Below are 21,499 nucleotides of genomic sequence, written 5' to 3' on the forward strand. Positions count from 1 at the left end.
GACAGACTCTAGGTCCATCCCCCTCACTACAAATAACTCCGTTTCGTTTCTTTTTATGGCTGAGTAATATTCCATTGTATATATGTGCCACATCTTCTTTATCCATTCATCCAATGATGGACACTTAGGTTGCTTCCATGTCCTGGCTATTGTAAATAGAGCTGCAATGAACATTTTGGTACATGACTCTTTTTGAATTATGGTTTTCTCAGGGTATATGCCCAGTAGTGGGATTGCTGAGTCGTATGGTAGTTCTATTTTTAGTTTTTTAAGGAACCTCCATACTGTTCTTAGTATTGTTTTAACTGCATTCCACAACTATAAAAAATATGCTGCATTTTCATTTTCATTCAGTTAATAACACTTTCTAATTTCCACTTGCCTTTTTCTTTGACACACAGTATTTTGAAAACTGTGTTTACAATTTCCAAATATTCAAAGATTTTTCAGTTTTTTTTATTACTGATGCCTAATTGTGGTCTGACAACATATGCTGTGTGACTTGAATCCTTTTAAACCTATTGAGTCTTGACTTATGACTCTTGAAAAGAATGTGTACACTAATTTTTTTTTTGCATGGAGTACTCTATAAGTATCAGTTAGGTTGACCTGGTTGATAGTGTTATTCAGACCTCAGTATTCTTATAGATTTTCTTTTGTCGATTTATCCTATGAAAATAAAGGAGAAGAATTGAATCCCTTAATAAAATTGTGAATTTGCCTATATCTCCTTGCTATTCTGTCAATTTTGGTTTTGTGTATTTTGAAGTTCTGTTATTAGGCACATAAACATTTAGGATTATTATGCCTTCCTGAAAAATTCACTCCCTTTATCATTGTGAAATAGTGATCTTATCCCTGGTATTACTTTTATGCTCTGAGTCTTTGTTGTCTGATATAACATAGCCACTCCAGCTTTCATTTTATTAATATTAGCAGGATAAACTTTTCCCATTTTTTCCCCTGTAATCTATTTGGATCATGATATTTAAAGAAGTCTTGATAGGCTGTATATAATTGGGTTTTGCTTTTTTATCCAATCTACAATTTTTTCCTTTAATTGGGATTTTTAGGTCAATTACATTTACTATGATTATTGATATGGTTAAGTTTAAATCTACCCTCTCGCTATTTGTTTTCTTATTGTCCCATCTGATGTTAATCTTTCCTATTTTTCTGCTTTCTTTAGGATTAATTGAGGGGTTTTTTTTAATGATTTCATTTAATCTCTCTTTTGTTCTTAGTAGCTATTTGTTGTGTAATTTTAATGGTTGCTTTAGAACTTATGGTATAATTTTTTAACTTATCACAGTCTACCTTCAAGTGATATTATACTAATTCACATATTATATAAGGACCTTATAATAGCATTATTTCACTGCTCCCCTTTTGGCCTCTGTGCTTTTGTTGTCACACATTTTATTTCTATATATGTTATAAATGGCACAATACGCTGATACAATTTATTTAAACAGTTGATTATCTTTTAAAGGGATATAAATATTAAGATAATAATGTTTATATTTGCCCTTGTTGTTACCATGTCCAGAGCTCTTAATTTCTTTGTGTGAGTCCAGCTTGTGATTCATTCAAATCTGAGTTTTTGACTCTTAAAAATATTTTTTTCTTTGTTGGAATTCTCTTTTGGTAAAAATTACTTAATTATTTACAAAGTACTAAAATGTTTTCTTCCAAAGTCACGTTGTAGCTATGTTCCTCAGCATGGCTTCCCAAAACATAGACATTATTTTCAAAGTGTCTTATTTCCAAGTATTTTCTTCTCAACTAGCCCTACTTTAGGTTTCCTTATAAAATTCATGAGGGAAATCATACTCATAAAATTAGAGGGGAACTCTTAAATAAGAAACTCACAAGCCTATTTCCAGTTCTCTCCTAAATGTCACAAGACCACAACAAATGGGAAATATTTCAATGATTCATTGTGAAATGCCCTAAGGAATCAAATCAGTAAGCAGTGATGTTATGTGTTCCCCTGCTTAGCTCCAGGTTAACTCCCATCTTTCTTCTGGGTCTGTACTTTGCCCATGTTTTTGAAATGAAGTTCTTGTGTCAGATTACAAGTTTCCTCCCTGGGCAGACTTTGCTGTGTCTGTGTTGTATCATAGCTAATATTTAAATTCTTTCTGACTCTATAGTACCCAGTCAATTAAAAATACTATATAAGTCATGGTAACATAAAATATAGACTGTGCAACTTTGGAGAGTAGAGAAGTAAGGGCCCTAAGGAACGCAAAAAGAAGAGCTGTCCTCTAGAGCAGGGTCCCTAAACCCCGGGCCGCGGACCCCTACCAGTCCGTGGCCTGTTAGGAACTGGGCCGCACAGCAGGAGGTGAGGTGGGCGAGCAAGGGAAGCTTCACCTGCCGCTCCCCATCGCTCACATTACCACCTGAACCATCCCCCCAACCACCCGTCTGTGAAAAAATTGTCTTCCATGAAACCGGTCCCTGGTGCCAAAAAGTTGGGGACCACTTCTCTAGAGCAATAAAATTAGGATGCAACAAGTGTTTCATGTGACTGATGATCAGGAGAGGCAGAATGTAGGTATTAAAAGTAATGGAGACAAAAAAAATTAATCAAACAGTAGTTTCAAATGTGAACACTGATTAAAAGTTACTAAAGCAAAAGTTTCAAAATGTAGGTATTAATTTACGATCAATCTGCTTTTCACAAGGTTAGTGGAGTATGATTCTTGGTGAGAAGATGCTGAGATTTATTCATTTAAATATGATTAATAATGCTCCTGAGTAATGCAAGAGAAGTCAGTCAGAATCTAGTCAGAGTACAGGTAGCCAGCCAATGCCCCCTCACAACCAAATCACATATTTATTAAACATTTGCTTTCCTGGGCATTTTGCTGTGTCCCAAGGCATACAAAAATTAGTGATACCTGTTCCTATCCTAAAATATAGTATAGCTTAGTGAATAAAACCAGGAAGGTTTTATACACATAGTAGGAGTTAAATGTTTGTCAAAAACATTAGTCAATTTTAGTGCAATATAAATTTTGATCAATATTATATCAGAAGATCTATGGGGAAAATGAACTTATAGAGATTTATTCCAATTGAAAGCACTGAAGAAAACTTCCTTAAGAATCTTTAAATGTGGGGTGAGGCAGATGAGGCAGTAGGTTAGTCTCTTTAGGAGAAAGGGAAATGCCTACCTTTCGCAGCCTATCATTGTGTTGTGGGCACACTCTCTCGTATAGAATAGCAAGAACAAGGATACCAAAATGAGAACATGAAGAACGGTTTCTAGGAATGAGAAAATCTCAGTTGGAATTCTTTGAGACATAATAAAGTTAATAAAGCTCGAATGATTGATTACAGCTGAATAGTAGTAGACTATGAATTTAAGATTAAAATATTGAGCCTCTGCTGTAAAGAAGCTTGTATAAATACAGATAAATAAGGATAAATTGAGAAGAAGAAACAAGTTGGCTAAGTTGTTAGAAGGAACCATAGAGGTGTACATGTGGGACCAGGAATAGAGCTTGTTCCCTCCAACCAAACAGGACAAAAATTCATAATTCATTGGCTAAAGCACTCAGAAGATTCTTGTCTCCCTAATGGAGAACAATTAGATCTAGACTAAATGCTGCTCTGGCTCTTGTTAACAAATTTTAATCAGAAGACCTACAAGAAACAAATCGTTTCTAAGTAGCTTAACTGTAACCTAGAGCAAATCTCAGGATATATGTAAGAATACAAAAATATCCAGCACCCAACAAGATAAAAGTCATAGTATGAATAAAATCAAAGATTATCATGTTTATTTTAAAAGTTTTGAAAGAAGTTGCTGTTTTTGACAATTATCATTCATATAGAATTTTATTTTATGCTGACTTCTTTTTAAACTGTGTTTAAAGTCTTAAATTCTTCTGGAATTAGTGACAGTTCTTTTAGCAAGTCTCATTTCTCCTTTTCTTTATAATGTCATTCATTGCTCTAGTCCTTTTGTCCAAAAATTCCTCTTTAGGGTATTCCATTACTTCTCAAGAGTTTTTTTAAAATTTTGTTCCTGTCAATAACACTTCCTGTCTTACTAATTTCACATGGTAACTGGTTATTATTTAGTTGTCTAACTGACAGAATGATATAGTAGAAGTTATAATAGTCTCATGCCCACATCAAACACAAATTCCATTCCTAAAGCAATTGACCCAACACAGTGGTGTCCAAACTGGGCTGCACACTAGAATCACCTGGAGAACCTCTTACAATATGTAGGTACCCAGACTCCACTCCAGATCAATTAAATCAGAATATTTAGGGGTTGGGGTATCATATTTTTTTAAAGCTCCAAGGCAATGTCCAATCCAGGTTAAGAACCACTGAGCCCTAACTTCTCTAGTTCTCAATTCAGGATAATGGAAGTGATAATACCTTGTTCACTTATCTCATAAGCATCAAAAGATAGAATATATGGAAATATACCATGCCTCAAAACATTTAAAAGCCTTTCTCATGTCTAGTTTCTTAAAAGAACAAAAAAACAAAAAAATCTTTGGGAATAAGTCATTCCTCTATTTGATAAAAGACAAGAATCTTCCTCCTATCTTCTAAAAACATTCAAGTATATCCAAGAATAGCCAAACCAAGTGATTCTTGACCTTTGGGTACTGGCAGGGAGATCAATAGATTGGACAGGCAGTAAGAAGACTGGACAGCAGAGATCCAGTTGAGAATCCGAGAAAAACTATGGATACTCTTTCAAGAATAATACATGGACACACATAACAAAACTTGGCCTATGTTTCCAGGGTATTTACATATGCCCTGAAGCCCACTGTGGTGCAGAATAAAGACCTCTACACTGAATTCCAAAGTTGTGATAGCAATTCTTGTTTTGTTCTTTTTGCTTCCTAAAGGCCTAAACACCTGAAGCCAAATGTTAAAACTTCGGGGAATTTTTTCATGCTTATTTTATGGTTATTGGAATGTCACTCATACTAAGCTATTCATAGAATGCCTCCCTCTCTGGTAAACAAGCTCATTCCTGATGAAAATAATTAATAAAGCTTTCCTTCTCATCAGATAGGAGGAACAGGAGATGATCTGTGAACACAGCACTTTGCTTCTAGGGATTCTTTCAAGCTCTAGTCTTGCAATTTGTGCTGTTTTAAGTAGAGCTCTAATCAGTGAGGAGAGAGAGCAATTCACCATACAGAAGCTTGCCCTCTGCCTTCTCCAGTCATTAGGAGAAAAGAACACCATGCAGGCAGTTCTTTCAGAAGAAACAACTAACAGTAGCTCATTCCCTCTCCCCCAAGACTAGCAACAATATGAACCATGTGTTGGCAGAGCTATAGACATTTATGACAAGCTGTTCGCTCACTTTAGTAACTACTGCTCTTTACTCATGGTTAAAACTTGTCATTTTCATATATGCTCTTTAGATTTTTCTATCATGCCAATGAGTGTCACATCACCAGTCTTAACCTCTTTTCAATCTTGTGTTTAGTGCAATAGGAGACACTTTTATGGCTTTTATCTCACTTAATAAAACATTCCTGTCTTCAAGCAACTTTCTGAATTTAACTCTTGCTTATGTCCAATTAAGTATTTTTTTTTCTAAAAGTGTCTCCTTCAAAATAGTAAAACATATATCAAAACCCAATAGCATAAGATGAATTATGTTAAGCATCTGGTGTTCAAGGCCAGATAGAGCTAGTAGTGTGCTGGTAAATGTTTGACAACCAGCTTTCTGGACCAAACAATTTTAGCCCTGAATTGTAGCATTTGACAGTTTCCATGGTGTAAATACTCCCTCCATCTTGGCTGATTTTAAGCTACCAAAATGATGTCAGCTGTCTAATAAAATTTTCAAAAATGTAACAGTTAGCTGTCTCAAGGCAATACCAGCCAACTCTAGCACACCACTGTATTAATCTAATCTAATGTCCCACCTTATCTTCCCATATTTGCTTGAAGAACTATTCCCTTTTTTCCCCCAGAGAATCCCATGGAATTCTTTTGCCCATTCTGCTTTGCCCATTCCACTTACTCAACTGGAAAACACTTGCCTCATCACCAATCATCTTAACTACCCTTCAAAGATGTCCTCATGGGACATATCTTCCAAGGCAGTGTTTTATGCTTCCAGGTGAGTTAAAATCCTCTCTACTCTGATATCACCTTACATTTTATGTTACATTTCATTATCCACTTGCATTAATTTTATTGGTACAAATCTTGTTTTCCCTAAATGCTGTGTACACTTTGAGAGCAGGATCCATGTCTAATTAATCTGCATAGTTCTTAAAATACCTAGAAAAGTGTTTTGTTCATAATAGTTGCAACATGTATATTTGTTAAACATAAATATGCAAAATTTTAGCTGATGTTAAGACATGGTAAGAAAATACAATGATGCTATTTTTGAACTTCAAATATAAGCTAAAAGTTTGAAGTTTAACTATATCAGATAAATTAATAGGACCGCAATTGAAGCCAAATGAATCCTGGTTAATATAATAGGCTTTTGCTAGTTAATAAAACTAAAACTGTCTTGTTATACTGTCTAACTAGAAAAATAATAATAAAACCTACTCAAATAATTTTAAAAATATAAAACTTTGATATAAAAAATATCAGTGTGAAAACTGAGAAGCACCAAAATGAAAGTAGTCAACACAAAATACAATAAATATACTAAGGAACTCTTGAAGAATGGGTCTTTTCAATTTTATTTTGTTATGTACAAAATAATATTTAAATAGATGATACATAAATATTTATATAAATTATATATTTCCTGAAATTTCTATTTCAACAATTAAGATGCCTAATATATTTGTGGGAGAGGATAAATAATTTTGTCAAAAAGTTCAAATTAAATTCAACTGAATTTTAGAAAGTCAACTTATGTGGAAAACTCTTATAGTTTTAGTAATAGGTTATTAGTATAAAAGTTAACCTATTCTCTTGCTTCTGCTCTTTTTATTTCTTCTGTCCTAACTTTGACCAAATTATTTTTTCACATTTGTGTTATATTTGCTGAGATCAAAGTTAAAACTCTTACCAAACTCAAGTCAAATCAATTTTACTCCTTCATTTTGAACTTATCATGACAAGAGTTTAGAATGATGGCACTGGCTAATTTGGAAAATAATTTTCCACCATAACAACCATTTCAGAAGAGATAATTTACATTTGAAATGTCCTTGTGAAACGTATCTTGTGTACACTTTTGGCATTTCCAAGAATCTCTTTGGCATTTCCAAGAATCTCATTTCAGCAATCTAGTAGATATCTGGGCATCTGAATCATTTATTGGTTTGCATTTATCTGGTGAAAAATTGTTTACAGTTTTAATGTATTTATTGCATTATATTTGCTCTTCCTCTTTTGGATTTACCATCTTTGAAATTCAATAGCCTTTTTTCTTCTTTAAAATATTTTTTCCAGATTTCTTGAGATATATTTGGCATATAGTATTATATGTCTCAGGTATACAGTACAATGATTTAATGTATGTATATATTACATTATGATTACCACAGTAAGTTTGATTAACATCCATCACCTCATATAGTCACAATTTTATTTTTTTCCTGTGAGGGAAACTTTTAAGATCTACTCTCTTAGCAACTTTTTTTTAACAAGTGAATTATGTATGTCTTTATTTTGTTACTCATCTAGATATTGCAAGACCATCAACCAAACACGTCCTACATAATAAAATTTGTGTCTTCGATATTTTGTTGACTTGCAGTCATATAAAAATCACAGCTTTACACATATTTAAAAATTTTGTTGTTAGATAAATTTATCAAGGTAGGAGGATAGAACATGTTTTATTTCACAGTTTATTGGTTTGATTTATTGCTTCCTACTATTTAGACATTCAGAAAGTAGAGCTCCACTTGTGATATTGCCCTGGGACCCACACACATTGAGGTTGGGCCTGTTACTATGGAAATTGAGGGAACTAGGAGTGTTTTGAATCTGCATACTAAAGGAGGAGCAGCCCAGCCCAGCAAGTATTCTGATATATTTGTCAGGCCTAGCCTTAAATCTAAGAACAAGAGATAGAAATAGCATCAAGTCAAGTTAGAAATTTCGCAATGATAGTGCTAAACGTTGTCCCGTCATTGGAAAAGACCACCCTGCCAGACTGCTAGCTATAAGTGGAAGGATTCAGAAAATACAGGGTCATGGCAGGGTGAAGATCCTGGGGAAGCTTATGGGGCTCAAAGGCTCATTTGTTCTACTGACTAGAGCGTGAAATCAATGCACTTTGCAGTCCCACTCTGGAGGAAATGCAGTGATCTCTCCAGTGGGACCACATCCTAGTTCCTAGTACAATGTTCTACTACTCTGATTATGGAAGGGTCCAGACAACATAACTGAGTCTGTCCTGGAGCTCCCACCTCTGATTAGCAATGAACCAAGGTTCCTCCAGAGTATATCTACAGAAAACTGAACACAAAGCATGGAGGCCATCTGCCCAGGTTAATAATATAACCTTCAAGATATTCAAGTTGGCACTGTAAATCATCTGAGTAAAGATGAAACCTCAGAGCACACATAAAGTAAGCTAGATTCTACTTCCAGTTTCTATACTAACTAGCTGTGTAACCTTGGATGATTTCTTTTTTTCTTTTTACGTCTCTGTTCATTTTTTTTTTTTTAAATATATTTGTATGTTGTGAAATGATTACCAAAATAAGTCTAGTTAACATCTGTCACGATACACAGGGAATTTTTTTTCTTATGATGAGAACTTTTAAGATCTACTCTCTTAGCAACTTTCAGATATGCAATCCAGTATTATTAACTATAGTCACCATGCTGCGAATTACATCCCCATGATTTATTTATTTTATAACTGGAAGTTTGTACCTTCACACTCCCTTTACCCATTTCACCCACACCACACCCCCTGCTTCTAGCAACCACCAATCTCTTTTCAGTGTTCATGAGCTTATTCAGTTGGGTTTTTTGGGGTTTTTTAAAGTCTAGATATTATTGAGATTGTATGATATTTGTCTTTCTCTGTCAGATTTATTTCCCTTATTATAATGCCCTCATGGTTTATCCATGTTGTCCCAACAGGATTGCCTTTTTATGGTTGAAGAATATTCCATTGTATACACACACACACACACACACACACACACACACACACACACACACCACATTTTCTTTATCTATTCATCTGCCTATGGACACTTAAGTTGTTTCCATGGCTTGGCTACTGCAGATAAAGCTACAATGAACATGGGGGTGTAGATATATTTTCCAGTTAGTGTTTTCATTTTTTCAGATAAATACCCAAAAGTGGAATTGCTGGATCATATGATACTCCTATTTTTAATTTTTTGAGCCACCTCCATACTGTTTCCATAGTGGCTGTATCAATTCACATTTCCACCAATTAAAGCACAAGGGTTTCCTTTACTCTACACCTTCCCCAACACTTGTTACCTCTTGTCTTTTTGATGCTAACCATTCTCACAGTTGTGAGGTACTATCTCATTTTGGTTTTGATTTGCATTTCCCTGATGATCTGTATGGAAAAATGTCTCCTCAGACACTCTGATCATTTTTTAATTGGATTGTGGAGGACAGGGGGTTGTTTCATTTTGTTTTGTTTTTGCTATTAAGTTGCATGTGTTCTTTGTATATTTTGGATATTAACCTCTTACCAGATAAATGCTTTGCAAATATTTTCTCCCATTCAGTGGTTTACCTTTTCATTTCGTTGATGGTTTTCTTTGCTGTGCATAAATACTTTAGTTTGATGTACTCTCACTAGCTTATTTTTGCTTTTGTTGTCTTAGCTTTTGGTGCCAGATCCAAGAAAAAAAACTCAACATCAAAAAAAATCATCACCAAAACTGATGTCAACAAGCTTACTGCCTAAGTTTTCTTCTAAAAGTTTTATGGTTTCAGGTCTTACATTCAAGCCTTTAATCCATTTTAAGTTAATTTAGTCACCAGTATCATTCTTCTGTTTGTGGCTGTCCAGTTTCCCTATTTGTTGAAAAGCCTGTCCTTTCCCCATTGTATATTCTTGCCTCGTTTGTCATAAATTAATTGACGATATATTCATATGTTTATTTCTAGGCTGTCTATTCTGGTCCATCTATTTTTATGCTAATACCATACTCTTTTGATTACTGTAGCTTTGTAATATAGTTTGAAATCAGGGCATGTGATACCTCCAGCATTGTTGTTCTTTCTCAAGATTGCTTTGGCTACTGGGGATCTTTAGTGTTTCCTTACAAATTTTAGGATTGTTTGTTCTATTACTGTGAAAAAATGCCATTGGAATTTTGATAGAGAGATTTTACTGAATCAGTAGATTGCTTTGGGTAGTATAGACATTTAAACAATACGAATTCTTCCAATCCATGAGCATGAAACATCTTTCCATTTATTTATGTCGTTAATTTCTATCATTAATGTCTTGTGGTTTTCAAAATGCAGATCTTTTACCTCCTGATTAAATTCATTTCTAGGTATTTTATTCTCTTTGTTGCAATTATAAATGGGATTGTTCTCTTAATTTCTCTTTCTGATAGTTTGTTATTAGTGTATAGAAATGTGACAGATTATTGTGTATTGACATTGTATCCTGCAACTTTACTGAATTCATTTATTAGTTCTAACAGTTTTTGATGGATTCTTTAGGGCTTTCTATATATAATGTCATGTCATCTACACACAGTGACAATTTTACTTCTTCCTTTCCAACTTGGATGCCTTTTATTTCCTTTTCTTGCCCAACTGCTCTGGCTAGGACTTTCAATAGTATGTTGAATATAAGTGGTGAGAGTGGGCATCCTTGTCTTGTTCTGAAACAGCTTTTCACTGTCGAGTATGATGTTAGCTATGGGCCTGTCGTATGTGGCCTTCATTATGTTGAAGTACATTCAGTCTATACCCACTTTGTTGAGAGTTTTTATCATAAATGGATGTTGAACTTTGTCAAAAACTTTTTCTGCATCTATTGAAATAATCTTATAATTTTTATCCTTCATTTTGGTAATAGGGTGTATCACAATGACTGATTTGGAGATGTTGAACCATCCTTACATCCCTGTGATAAATCTCACTCAATCATGGTTTATGATCTTTTTAATGTATTGTTGAATTCAATTTACTAGTATTTCTTGAGGATTTTTGCGTCTATGTTCATCAGGGTTATTGACCTGTAATTTCCTTTTGTTGTGGTGCCCTATCTGGTTTTTTTTTTTTTTTTTAAACTATCCCCAGGTGTGGTTTTTTTTTTTTTAAACAATCACTTTTGTTATTTATTTATTTATTTATTTATTTATGGCTGTGTTGGGTCTTCGTTTCTGTGCGAGGGCTTCCTCTAGTTGCAGCCCTGTCTGGTTTTGATATAAGGGTAATCCTGGCCTGGTAAGGTGAGTTTGGAAGTGTTCCTTCTCTTCTATTTTTTGGAAGAGTTAGAGAAGGATTGGTATTTATTCTTCATTGAATGTTTGGTAGAATTCACCAGTGATGTCATCTGGTTCTGGAGTTTTGTTTGTTGAGAGGTTAATTGAAGTATAGTTAATTTACAATGCTGTGTTATTTCTGGTGTATAGCAAAATGATTCAGTTATACATATATTTATATACTTTTTCAGACTCTCTTCCCATATAGGTTATTACAAAATACTGAGTATAGTTCCCTGTGCCATGCAGTAGGTCCTTCTTGTTTATCTATTTTATATATAGTAGTGTGTATATGTTATTCCTAAATTCCTAAGTTATCTCTCCCACCCTTTCCCCTTTGATAACTATAATTTTGTTTTCTATGTCTGAGTCTGTTTCTGTTTTGTAAATAAGTTTATTTGTAATATTATTTAGATTCCACATGTAAGTGATATCACGATATTTGTCTTTATCTGACTTACTTCACTCAGTATGATAATCTCTAGGTCCATCCATGTTGCTGCAAATGGCAATATTTCATTCTTTTTTATGGCTGAGTAATATTCCATTGTATATAGATATATATTGGGTAGGCCAAAAAGTGCCTTCAATTTTTTAAGCAAAAGACACACATTTCATTTTCACCAAGAACTTTATTGAACAACTTATTCACCCTTTTGTTCCACTACCTTCTACCATTTTTCAGGCAACTTCATAATTCCATCTTCCCAAAACTTTTTATCTTTTTGAACAAAGAACTCTTCCAGGTGCCTTTTACAGTCTTCCAGGGAATTGAAATTTTTTCCATTAAGAGAATTTTGTAAAGACCAAAATAAATGGAAATCTGAAGGTGCAATGTTTGGTGAAGACAGCAGATAAATCAGAACTTCCCAGCCAAGCTGTAACAATTTTTGCCTGGTCATCAAAAAACATGCAGTCTTGCGTTATCCTGACGGAAGATTATGCATTTTCTGTTGACTAATTCTGGATGCTTTTTGTTGAGTGCCGCTTTCAGTTGGTCTAATTGGGAGCAGTACTTGTTGGAATTAATTGTTTGGTTTTCTGGAAGGAGCTCATAATAGAGGACTCCCTTCCAATTCCACCATATACACAACATCACCTTCTTTGGATGAAGACCAGACTTTGGTGTGGTTGGTGGTGGTTCCTTTCACTTGCCCCACGATCTCTTCCATTCCACATTGTTGTCAGTATCCACTTTTCATCGCCCATCACAATTTGTTTTAAAAACGGAATGTTTTCATTACGTTTCAGTACAGAATTGCATGTGGAAATATGGTCAAGAAGGTTTTTCTCACTTAACTTATGTGGAACCCAAACATCGAAAAGATTCACATAACCAAACAGGTGCAAACGATTTTCAGTGCTTGATTTGGATATTTTGAGTATGTTGGCTATCTCTCGCGTGGTATAATGTTGAATGTTCTCAGTTATTGTTTCAATTTGATCACTATCAACTTCAACTGATCTACCTGACCGAGGAGCATTGTCCAGTGAGAAATCTCCAGCATGAAACTTCGCAAACCACTTTTCACACTTCAATCAGTCACAGCACCTTCTCCATACACTGCACAAATCTTTTTGTGTGTTTCAGTGTCGTTTTTACCTTTCTTCAAATAACAAAGCATCATGTGCTGAAAATGTTGCTTTTTTTCTTCCATCTTCAGTATTAAAATGGCTACACAAAAATACACCAATTTTGATAAGTCTTTTTTTAAATGCACATTGATATGACAACTGTCACATACAATCTAACAAAATTGTTTTGAATGAAGTTAAAGACAACTAAGTGCTACTAGAGCCATCTTATGGGAAAAAACAAATGAACCTTTGGGCTCACCATATATATATATATATATATATATATATATATAATGACACTTCTCTCCTTGATACCAGGTGTAGTTTGCCCCATGAGAATGGACTGAAGAGATAAATAGCAAATCTTGTATTGCTGATTTAAGTAATATACTGGAGATCTGTGTTAAAGGCAAGTTCCCAACTAACACCCCAAGATCACCAAAAGTATTTAGTTGTCTGAAATTTAAGGCTGAAAATTATTCTTATACACAAACTAAAACATTTAGTATGAAAAGGCTCATTCCTTATTTTCTCTTTTTAAATTTTTTTTCTCTGCTTAAACCCCACCCTGAGATGTGCAACTGATAATGGGAAAGAGAAAAAGTAAAAAAGCAAAAAGTGTGGACAGGTGTGCCTCAACTGAAGAAAAGCCAATTCAAAAGAAGTCTATAGATGGGAAAGCATTCAAAACAGGTGAATTAGAGGACTTGATTTACTTTACAAGTGAACTTTCTAAAGAATTTATCTTCAAACAACTATGCCTCCAGTAGATTTAAACACAACGTTCCAATGACCTAGATTTTTTTATATATATAGGAATATATTCATTGAATAACATGAAATCCATAGAGAATATGGGCAAAGTAGCAAGATGAACAGCAACAATATTCAGAAGATATTATAAATTTTATGGACATGAATTGCTGGTGCTCCCCCATGTTTCTGTAGTTTATTTGCCCCAAGATGAAATCGTATTACAAAAAAAAAAACTACTCAAAAAAGCTCTCAGTTGAAATAGATTAGATAATAAAGAAGTGTAAATGCAAAATAAGAAGAAAATGTTTGCACTTAAGAAGTTCCTTAAATAAGTGACCCCCCAGTCCCATGGTCTTAGTGAGAGAAATTAAAACCCATGTTAAGATGCTTGGCCTTTAAAATAAAACAAAAACAGAAAAATTACCAACCCCCCCACCTTATCCCTAAAGCCTTAGTTTCTTGAAAAAAATTCCCAAAAAACGCTGAAATAAATACTAAACTGAAATAAAATTAGTAGTCTGTATATCTGCTTCTTTTCTTTCTCCTTTCCCTCCAGTCTCAGAAACTGTACTTCCAAATTAAGCCTAGATCATGTATTTTGTGCCCTTTGTCTTCTGTAAGATTCTTCCCCAGTACCTCAACTTAATTACTGTTTCTCATATACTAAATAATAAAACCCTTCCCTAAACTCTGATTAATCTTCATAACTACTGCACTTTCTTTTATAATTGCTGAACATTCTTCTTACCTTTATCCAGAGATCAGTAAACTATGACCAGCAGCCTAAATTCTACCTTCCATCTGTTTTTGTAAATAAAGTCTTATTGTAACACAGCCTGGGCCGTTTTTTTAATGGATATTCTATGGCTGATTTCACACAAAAATGGCAGAATTGAGTAGTTTCAACGGGGACCTTGTAGCCCACAAAGCCAAAAATATTTTCTATCTAGTCCTTCATAGGAAAGGCTTGAGACCTTAGAAATCAAGCATCCTGAAAGAACAGTCTACACTAGTCCTACTTCTTTACCTCTCATCAGTCTTCAACCTACTGTGCCCTGGCTTCCACCACAACACTTCAAAAGTAACACTACATTAAAAAGGTACCACCACCCTCCTTGAAACTCTCCAAAACACTAAATGCTCTTGTTTCTCAACCTAAATTTTAAGCACTCTTTTATTTCTGGCTTGTCTTATGCTTCTCATTCCTCAGTGTCATTATTTTCTGCATTTTTTTTTTTCTGTTGCTCTCTTCTTTTTGTGTATCTAATTCTAGCCAATCTTATCTACTTTAATGGCTTCAATTGCTGAGTCTATGTGGACAGTTTTCAAATTAACTCTCAACCCTGATCTGTCTCCCAAGCTCAACCTTGGTTAAGTCAACAGGACACTAAACCTCACATGGAAAATTCTAAATGTCAAAACCAGAACCTTTTATTCTCTTGTAATCCCTAGTTCTTCTTAACAGTATTATTAATCTCCTAGTTCTCAAGCCTGGAAATTTTGGAAATATCATGCTCTTTCATTCTGACCATCTAAACGCTTACCAAACGCCATGATACTGATCTATTCTACATTCACAACTGCTTTTACTCCCATTCCTCCTTTCCATTCCCACAGCCCTGTCTCCAGCTTAGGCTCTTATACGCTTTCCCCTGGACAGTTGTGAGTTTCCTATATGGTCTCCTGCCTCCTCTAATACATTCTATATGTGGCTTCCATGCTAGTCTTCCCACAACACAGTTTAGTTCACAGCCCTTTCCTAACACTTTGTGGTTTCTTATTACCTACTAAATGAAGTCCAAAGCCCTTAACTGTATTAGTCAGAGTTCCAGCAGGAAACAGATGACATACTAAAACTGGACCACTGAGGAGAGTTTAGAAAAATTTGACTAAGTGTCGGGGGGAGAATGTAAGGAAAGTAACCAACTGTAACATAGAACCCTAAGCCTAGCAAGAATGGAAAGTCTCACTGTCCCTAATCCTGAAAACGCAAGATGAAAAAGAAATTAATAGAACTTGGACTTGGTAACATGTGGAAAATTCTGCTTTACATGTGGCCTTTTGCAGAGGGACTCACCTGTAGAGAAGGAATCCAGGGAATAAACCCCAGACATCTCTCCCTTTCCCCATGCTGATCACCCCCAGTACTTCCTGTTGGCTGAGCCCAAATAGAACCCAGAGACCAACAGAGAACAATCCACAGAGTGCAGCTTCCTGCAGCAAAGAGTAGAGAAAAGTAGAAAGTGGATTTGGAGGGAAAATATCCAGCACATTATCTTAATATTAAGTGGCTTTCTGATCTATCCTCAGATGACCATTTTACTTTATCTACCACAAATCCCCTTTATACTTTCTTTAATCAAGATAAACTACTATCTTCTGTAAACATCTAGAGTTTCTTTTGTTTGTGGCTTTTCTTCAAATTTAAAAATTAAATTACATCGTCTTCTCATATCACCAAAAACTTAGATGCCATTAAATGTGAATTTCATCACCATCTAACAGCTCTGCTTCCAAACTTGCCTATCATTCTGGTGGATTGTATTGATGGTGTCAATTCTTCACTGCCCCCATAACTCTGTGGTACCCTTGTGCTCTGATACTGGGCTAGACATGAGACTAGTTTGGGGCAATAGAATAAGGCAGAAGTGGCGGTGTACCATTGCCTGTGTATCTGTTTGTGCTCCTGTGCCTCTACTGTCACCATGAGAAGGACTTGCCTGGGCTTTTCTGCTGGTACCAGAAAGAAAATGAGACAAGTGTGGATCGAAGCCAACATGCAGACATGTGATTGGGCCAGCTGAGCCACAGGTGCATGAGGAAGCCCAGCCAAAATCAGCTGGACCCTGAGATGCATGAAAAATAATTGGTCATTTTTATGCACCACAGGTTTTGAGGTGGTTAGATAATATATGTTCTAACCACCTTTTCTATTGTCTCAGAAATGTCTCTGCTCTTCCCCAGTGTTAACTATCCAGCTCTGTCCTCAATCCCATGTGTAACCACTTCTTTTCAAGATATTACACTAGAAAAAAAATCATCTTTGTTTTCTATCTTTATCTGTCTATCTGTCTTTAATGTCTCTGTCTCCACTGGTTATTTTCCCTTTACCTGCAAACATACTAATCTAACCCACACAAAACTTAACCTTCTGCACTGTGATAGGCGGAAGTTCTAGGATGAACTCTAATGACCCATGCTTTTGTATAATCTCCCATCTGAGTATGGAAGAGACCTGTGAATATAACAGAATATCATTCCTGTAATCCACTCTTGTTATGTGGTACAGTTGACTTTAAGAAAGGGAAATTATCCTTGGTGGGCATGACTAAATCAGGTGAACTCTTAAAAGGGAGGGAGCTCTTCCATGAAAAATGGATTTGAAGTGAAAAAGGTCTAATGCATGAATTCTCTATTACTGGCTCTGAAGATGGAGACGACCACATGGCAAGGAACTGAGAGTGGCCCCTGTCTGATAGCCAGCAAGGAAAGAAAGACCTCAGTCCTACAACCACAAGAAATTGAATTCTGACAACAACCTGAATGAGCTTAGAAGTAGATTCTTCTCCAGAGCATCTAGAAAGAAAAGCACCCCAGCCAACACTCTGATTCACACTTGTGAGAAACAGAACGGAGAAATCAGTCAAGCTCTATCTGGCCTCCTGACCTTCAGAACTGTGAGATAATAAGTATGGCAATTGTTTCAAGCCTCAAAATTGCTGGTAATTTGATATGCAACAATTAAAAACTAATACAACTCTCAGCTGTCCCTCTTCAAAGCATAATAATGGAAACTGCTAAAACTTTTATAGACAGCACTTACTAAAGACCAGGTGCAATTCTAAGTATTTTACATACAAAATAGCACATTTAATCCTCACAACCATGACTACTGCCATTTTCCAGATGTGAAATTTGAAATGCAAAGAGGTTAATAACTTGCCCAAGGCCATAGCTACTAAATGCAGAGCATTCTGCATTTCAAACCTAGGCATTCTGGTTTTTGAATCTACTCTTGAAACCATTATATTCCATTCCTCTGCTTCCCCAATTACTATTTATGCATGTACCACCAGATTGCGGATTCTTCCCTCAAAATCCTACTAAAATTTCTCCAGCAGAAACATAGGATCTCACTCATTTTCAAATCCAAATAATACTCCTCATCCACCATCTTAAGTTTCCCATGGCGTTTAGCATTGTTTATCACTTTCTCCTCTTTAAAACACTGTACCTTTTTTATTGTCTTTGTACCCATGGAAATGCTTTGGGTCTGACACCCCTTCCCTTGCTCACCTGGTAAGTGCTGCTGTTACTCATGTTTATTCGTCAGGAATTCCTGGAATGACCTCAACTTCTTTCCTGACATTAGCTGCCATCTGTGTGCCTGTGACATCTACCTAGCATGTCCTTCTCTCCAGAATTCCAGGTCCACTTTTTCAGTGAGCAATTTAGACAAACATAATTTGATGTCCCGCCCCAAACACAGTATATCCAAGATACATAAAAGTCCCTGTCATCCCTCAAATGTCACTCACACCTGCACCACTTCATCTTACATCGTTCCCCAGCCCCTTTCCTCTTGAACCCATGGATTTCCTGTGTTTTCATGATTCTTATTTTTTTCTCAGAACCTGTTCTACTTGTACCCCCAAATGATGGCCCACTTCAAAACTTCCACAGAATAATTTTCCCAAGATATTTATTCAACTTTTAGATCCTTAGTATCCATTAGGCAGATGTCTATGATACAATCAGATAAACTAATTTCTTCAAAAATGATAACTAGCTACCCTTCTTCAGATTAGCTACACCTTAAGCAAATAAAAAACACAGCCTTCCTATAAAAACCCCAAAGAGAGAAAAATGATGCTAAGTTTTAATAAAGTAGAGATGTCTTTTGGGAGACAAAGAATCTTTAGTATGTGTTCCTGAAATCAAACCTCAGTGATTTATTTATACCTTGGCTTATCCAACAGCCCAGCAAGACTAAGCACACTAGAGCTTGGAATTATGTTTCAAATATGCCCAGATCCCAATAACTATTTCTCCATCTGCAAAATGTCCTCACTAAGAATAGGGATCTAAACTGATCTTCTTTATCTTGTTGCCGCCACTATGAAGAATGCTGAGATGAGTTAAACCCAAATTCATCTCTATTGCCACCTGGTAATAAAAGCTTGAAATAACGTTTTCCACTTGTAGTTCCAGGGACATCTCTGCCCTCTCTTCTCAAAGTCTGGTATCAAGCTTAAAAGCATATATCTAACTTTTTTTAATGAAATTACTTGAGATGTGGTTCAAATTATTTCTCAGTACTCAGATATGCCACTGTGATAAATGCAGTGAGGTAATTGCTTTTACTTCTGGCCTTCACCCAGTGCACCCCACTTGCTCATCTATACTGCCAAAAGAATAGAATGCACATCCTCCCAGTAACAGCGGTCTCTTGATGGCTCAGAATGCTTGGGCTCTGGCTGCACATCTTAAGTGAGTGCTGTGCCTCAAGACACATAATCAACTGAAACCAATATTGGTGAAAATAGTATTAAAAGTGCAGTAACCAAAATCAGCAAACCATGGAAGTAAACTGGTGTAAGCACATTAATTCTTTCAAAGCCTCAGGTGACCACTTGGTATATTACAATATGTTGCCCAGTGAATTAAATATTAACCAAAGGCTTTCAAAGATAATGGACTCTAAATGACCACTTGACTCTACGAAGTTTCCAGTTCTGTAGGAAGTGGGCCTGAGTAACCACAGGCTGAGGATTTCAAGAAATAATCTGTCCTGGGTATAAAATTATAATATTTATGTTCTTTTTCCACATACTCACACAAACATCTTTTTGTAGTATAGTAAAAAAGGGAGGGAGAAACAACTAAAATAAAATAAATATATAAGACAAGCCAAGATATTGTAATGGAGGTTGTTTTAACTTAAAATTCAGAAAACAATACATTTTCTGTGTTATAATCTAAATGAAGTACTAGATTCTAGTCCTGTATCTATTATTTATTAGCCCTGTGATCTCATCCATAAAATGAGCCTCATCTATTAAAATAGATTGATATTAATAGCTCCCAGACTTATTAGGAGAAAATGAGGTCATAGAAGTGAGAACATTTTAATCCTCTGTAAAGAACTCTACAAACGAGTGGCATTATTATTATTACTGGTTCATCCAAAAGCAGTGTAATCTGGGTGCCTGTCAAAAGGCAAGGACTACAAAACCAAGAACAACACAAGACTGGAGTGATTACGGCTGTGCAAGTTTGTTTTTTTACATCAGTGGAAAAGATTTTTAAAGTCAGATTTCCTTTCCACTTCTTCAAGGTATAACTGAATCGAATGGTAATGTAGTAATTAATTCTAATCCATGCTTTTTTTTAAACATCTTTATTGAGGTATAATTGCTTTACATTATTGTGTTAGTTGCTGCTGTATAACAAAGTGAATCAGCTATACGTATACATATATCCCCATATCCCCTCCTTCTTGCGTCTCCCTCCCACCCTCCCTATCCCACCCCTCTAGGTGGTCGCACAGCACCGAGCTGATCTCCCTGTGCTATGCGGCCGCTTCCCACTAGCTATCTATTTTACATTTGGTAGTGTATATATGTCCGTGCCACTCTCTCACTTTGTCCCAGCTTCCCCTTCCCCCTCCCTGTGTCCTCAACCCCACTCATTAACAGAGAAGCTGCCTAAAACCATGATTTATTTTTAAGTTGCTGCCTGAGGTCAGTTGTAATAATACTCTTGAATGTGCAGGTAGGAAATTTTGGTTTCTGAGCTGATGTTGCCTGCACACCTCCTTAAGCCTCCTTTCCCACCTCCCAGCAACCTACCTGCCGCATAAACATCCCCCGCATTAGAAGGGACTAAAACCAGAAGCACTTTCTGTATTCACAGCATCGGTCTGAAACCATCAGCCCCTCTGGGACCTCCCTGATTCAAGTTCCATACTCATCTTCACAGTTTCACTTTCAACTTGACCTTTAACCCTCCTCGGAACCCATCCTCAATTGTGCTTCAGATTCTTCTCCCCATTTTTTACCTAGATCACCTGTCCTGGTCAATGTGACCTCAGGATCCCTCCATAGCACGTGCCAGTTGTCAACTGCCTTCCTTTCAGGTTCACAAGAGGCTTTGGGGTGAATCTAAGCAGGTCAGCCAATCTAAATGCCTGGTGTTGCTAAGTGATGCTCATGGGTATCATGAGAAAACTCATCTTATTCAGCCTCATCTACCCCAACTTCTGCTTCCCTGTGCTTTTCCCAGGCCTCCGTATGCACTTGTTGCACACACACTGTTACAGCCAAAGTACACAGGTGGCCACAGAGTTTCCCTCTGTTGACGTGGGCTTTCTGCGAGCTTAACCCCAAGACCAATGTCTCTCTGCCAAAACACTATAAAGCCTCCAAACTAAGGGTGAGGTCATAACTCTCTTCTGTTTCCCTTATGAGATAAACCACATCAAGCCTTCCTAACCCGCCCTTTTGGCCTACACTTGTAAGTTACAGCCAGGCTTCTCTCTGCCAGAGGTGCTGGTGTCACATGCTGGCTCAGGGAGAGTGGATGCTGTAAACTTGCCTCATCAGTAGGCTTTGAGAAATTACCCCAGGGAGCCAGATATGGACTTGCTGCTAGCTTGTTTTTCACAATTATTGTCCTCCTGAGAACATCCAGGATTTCAGCCTCAGAGATAAGACAACTCTGTCTCTCACTGA

This window comes from Balaenoptera acutorostrata, chromosome 17, assembly GCF_949987535.1.
Source record: "Balaenoptera acutorostrata chromosome 17, mBalAcu1.1, whole genome shotgun sequence".
In the NCBI taxonomy this organism is placed as follows: Eukaryota; Metazoa; Chordata; class Mammalia; order Artiodactyla; family Balaenopteridae; genus Balaenoptera; species Balaenoptera acutorostrata.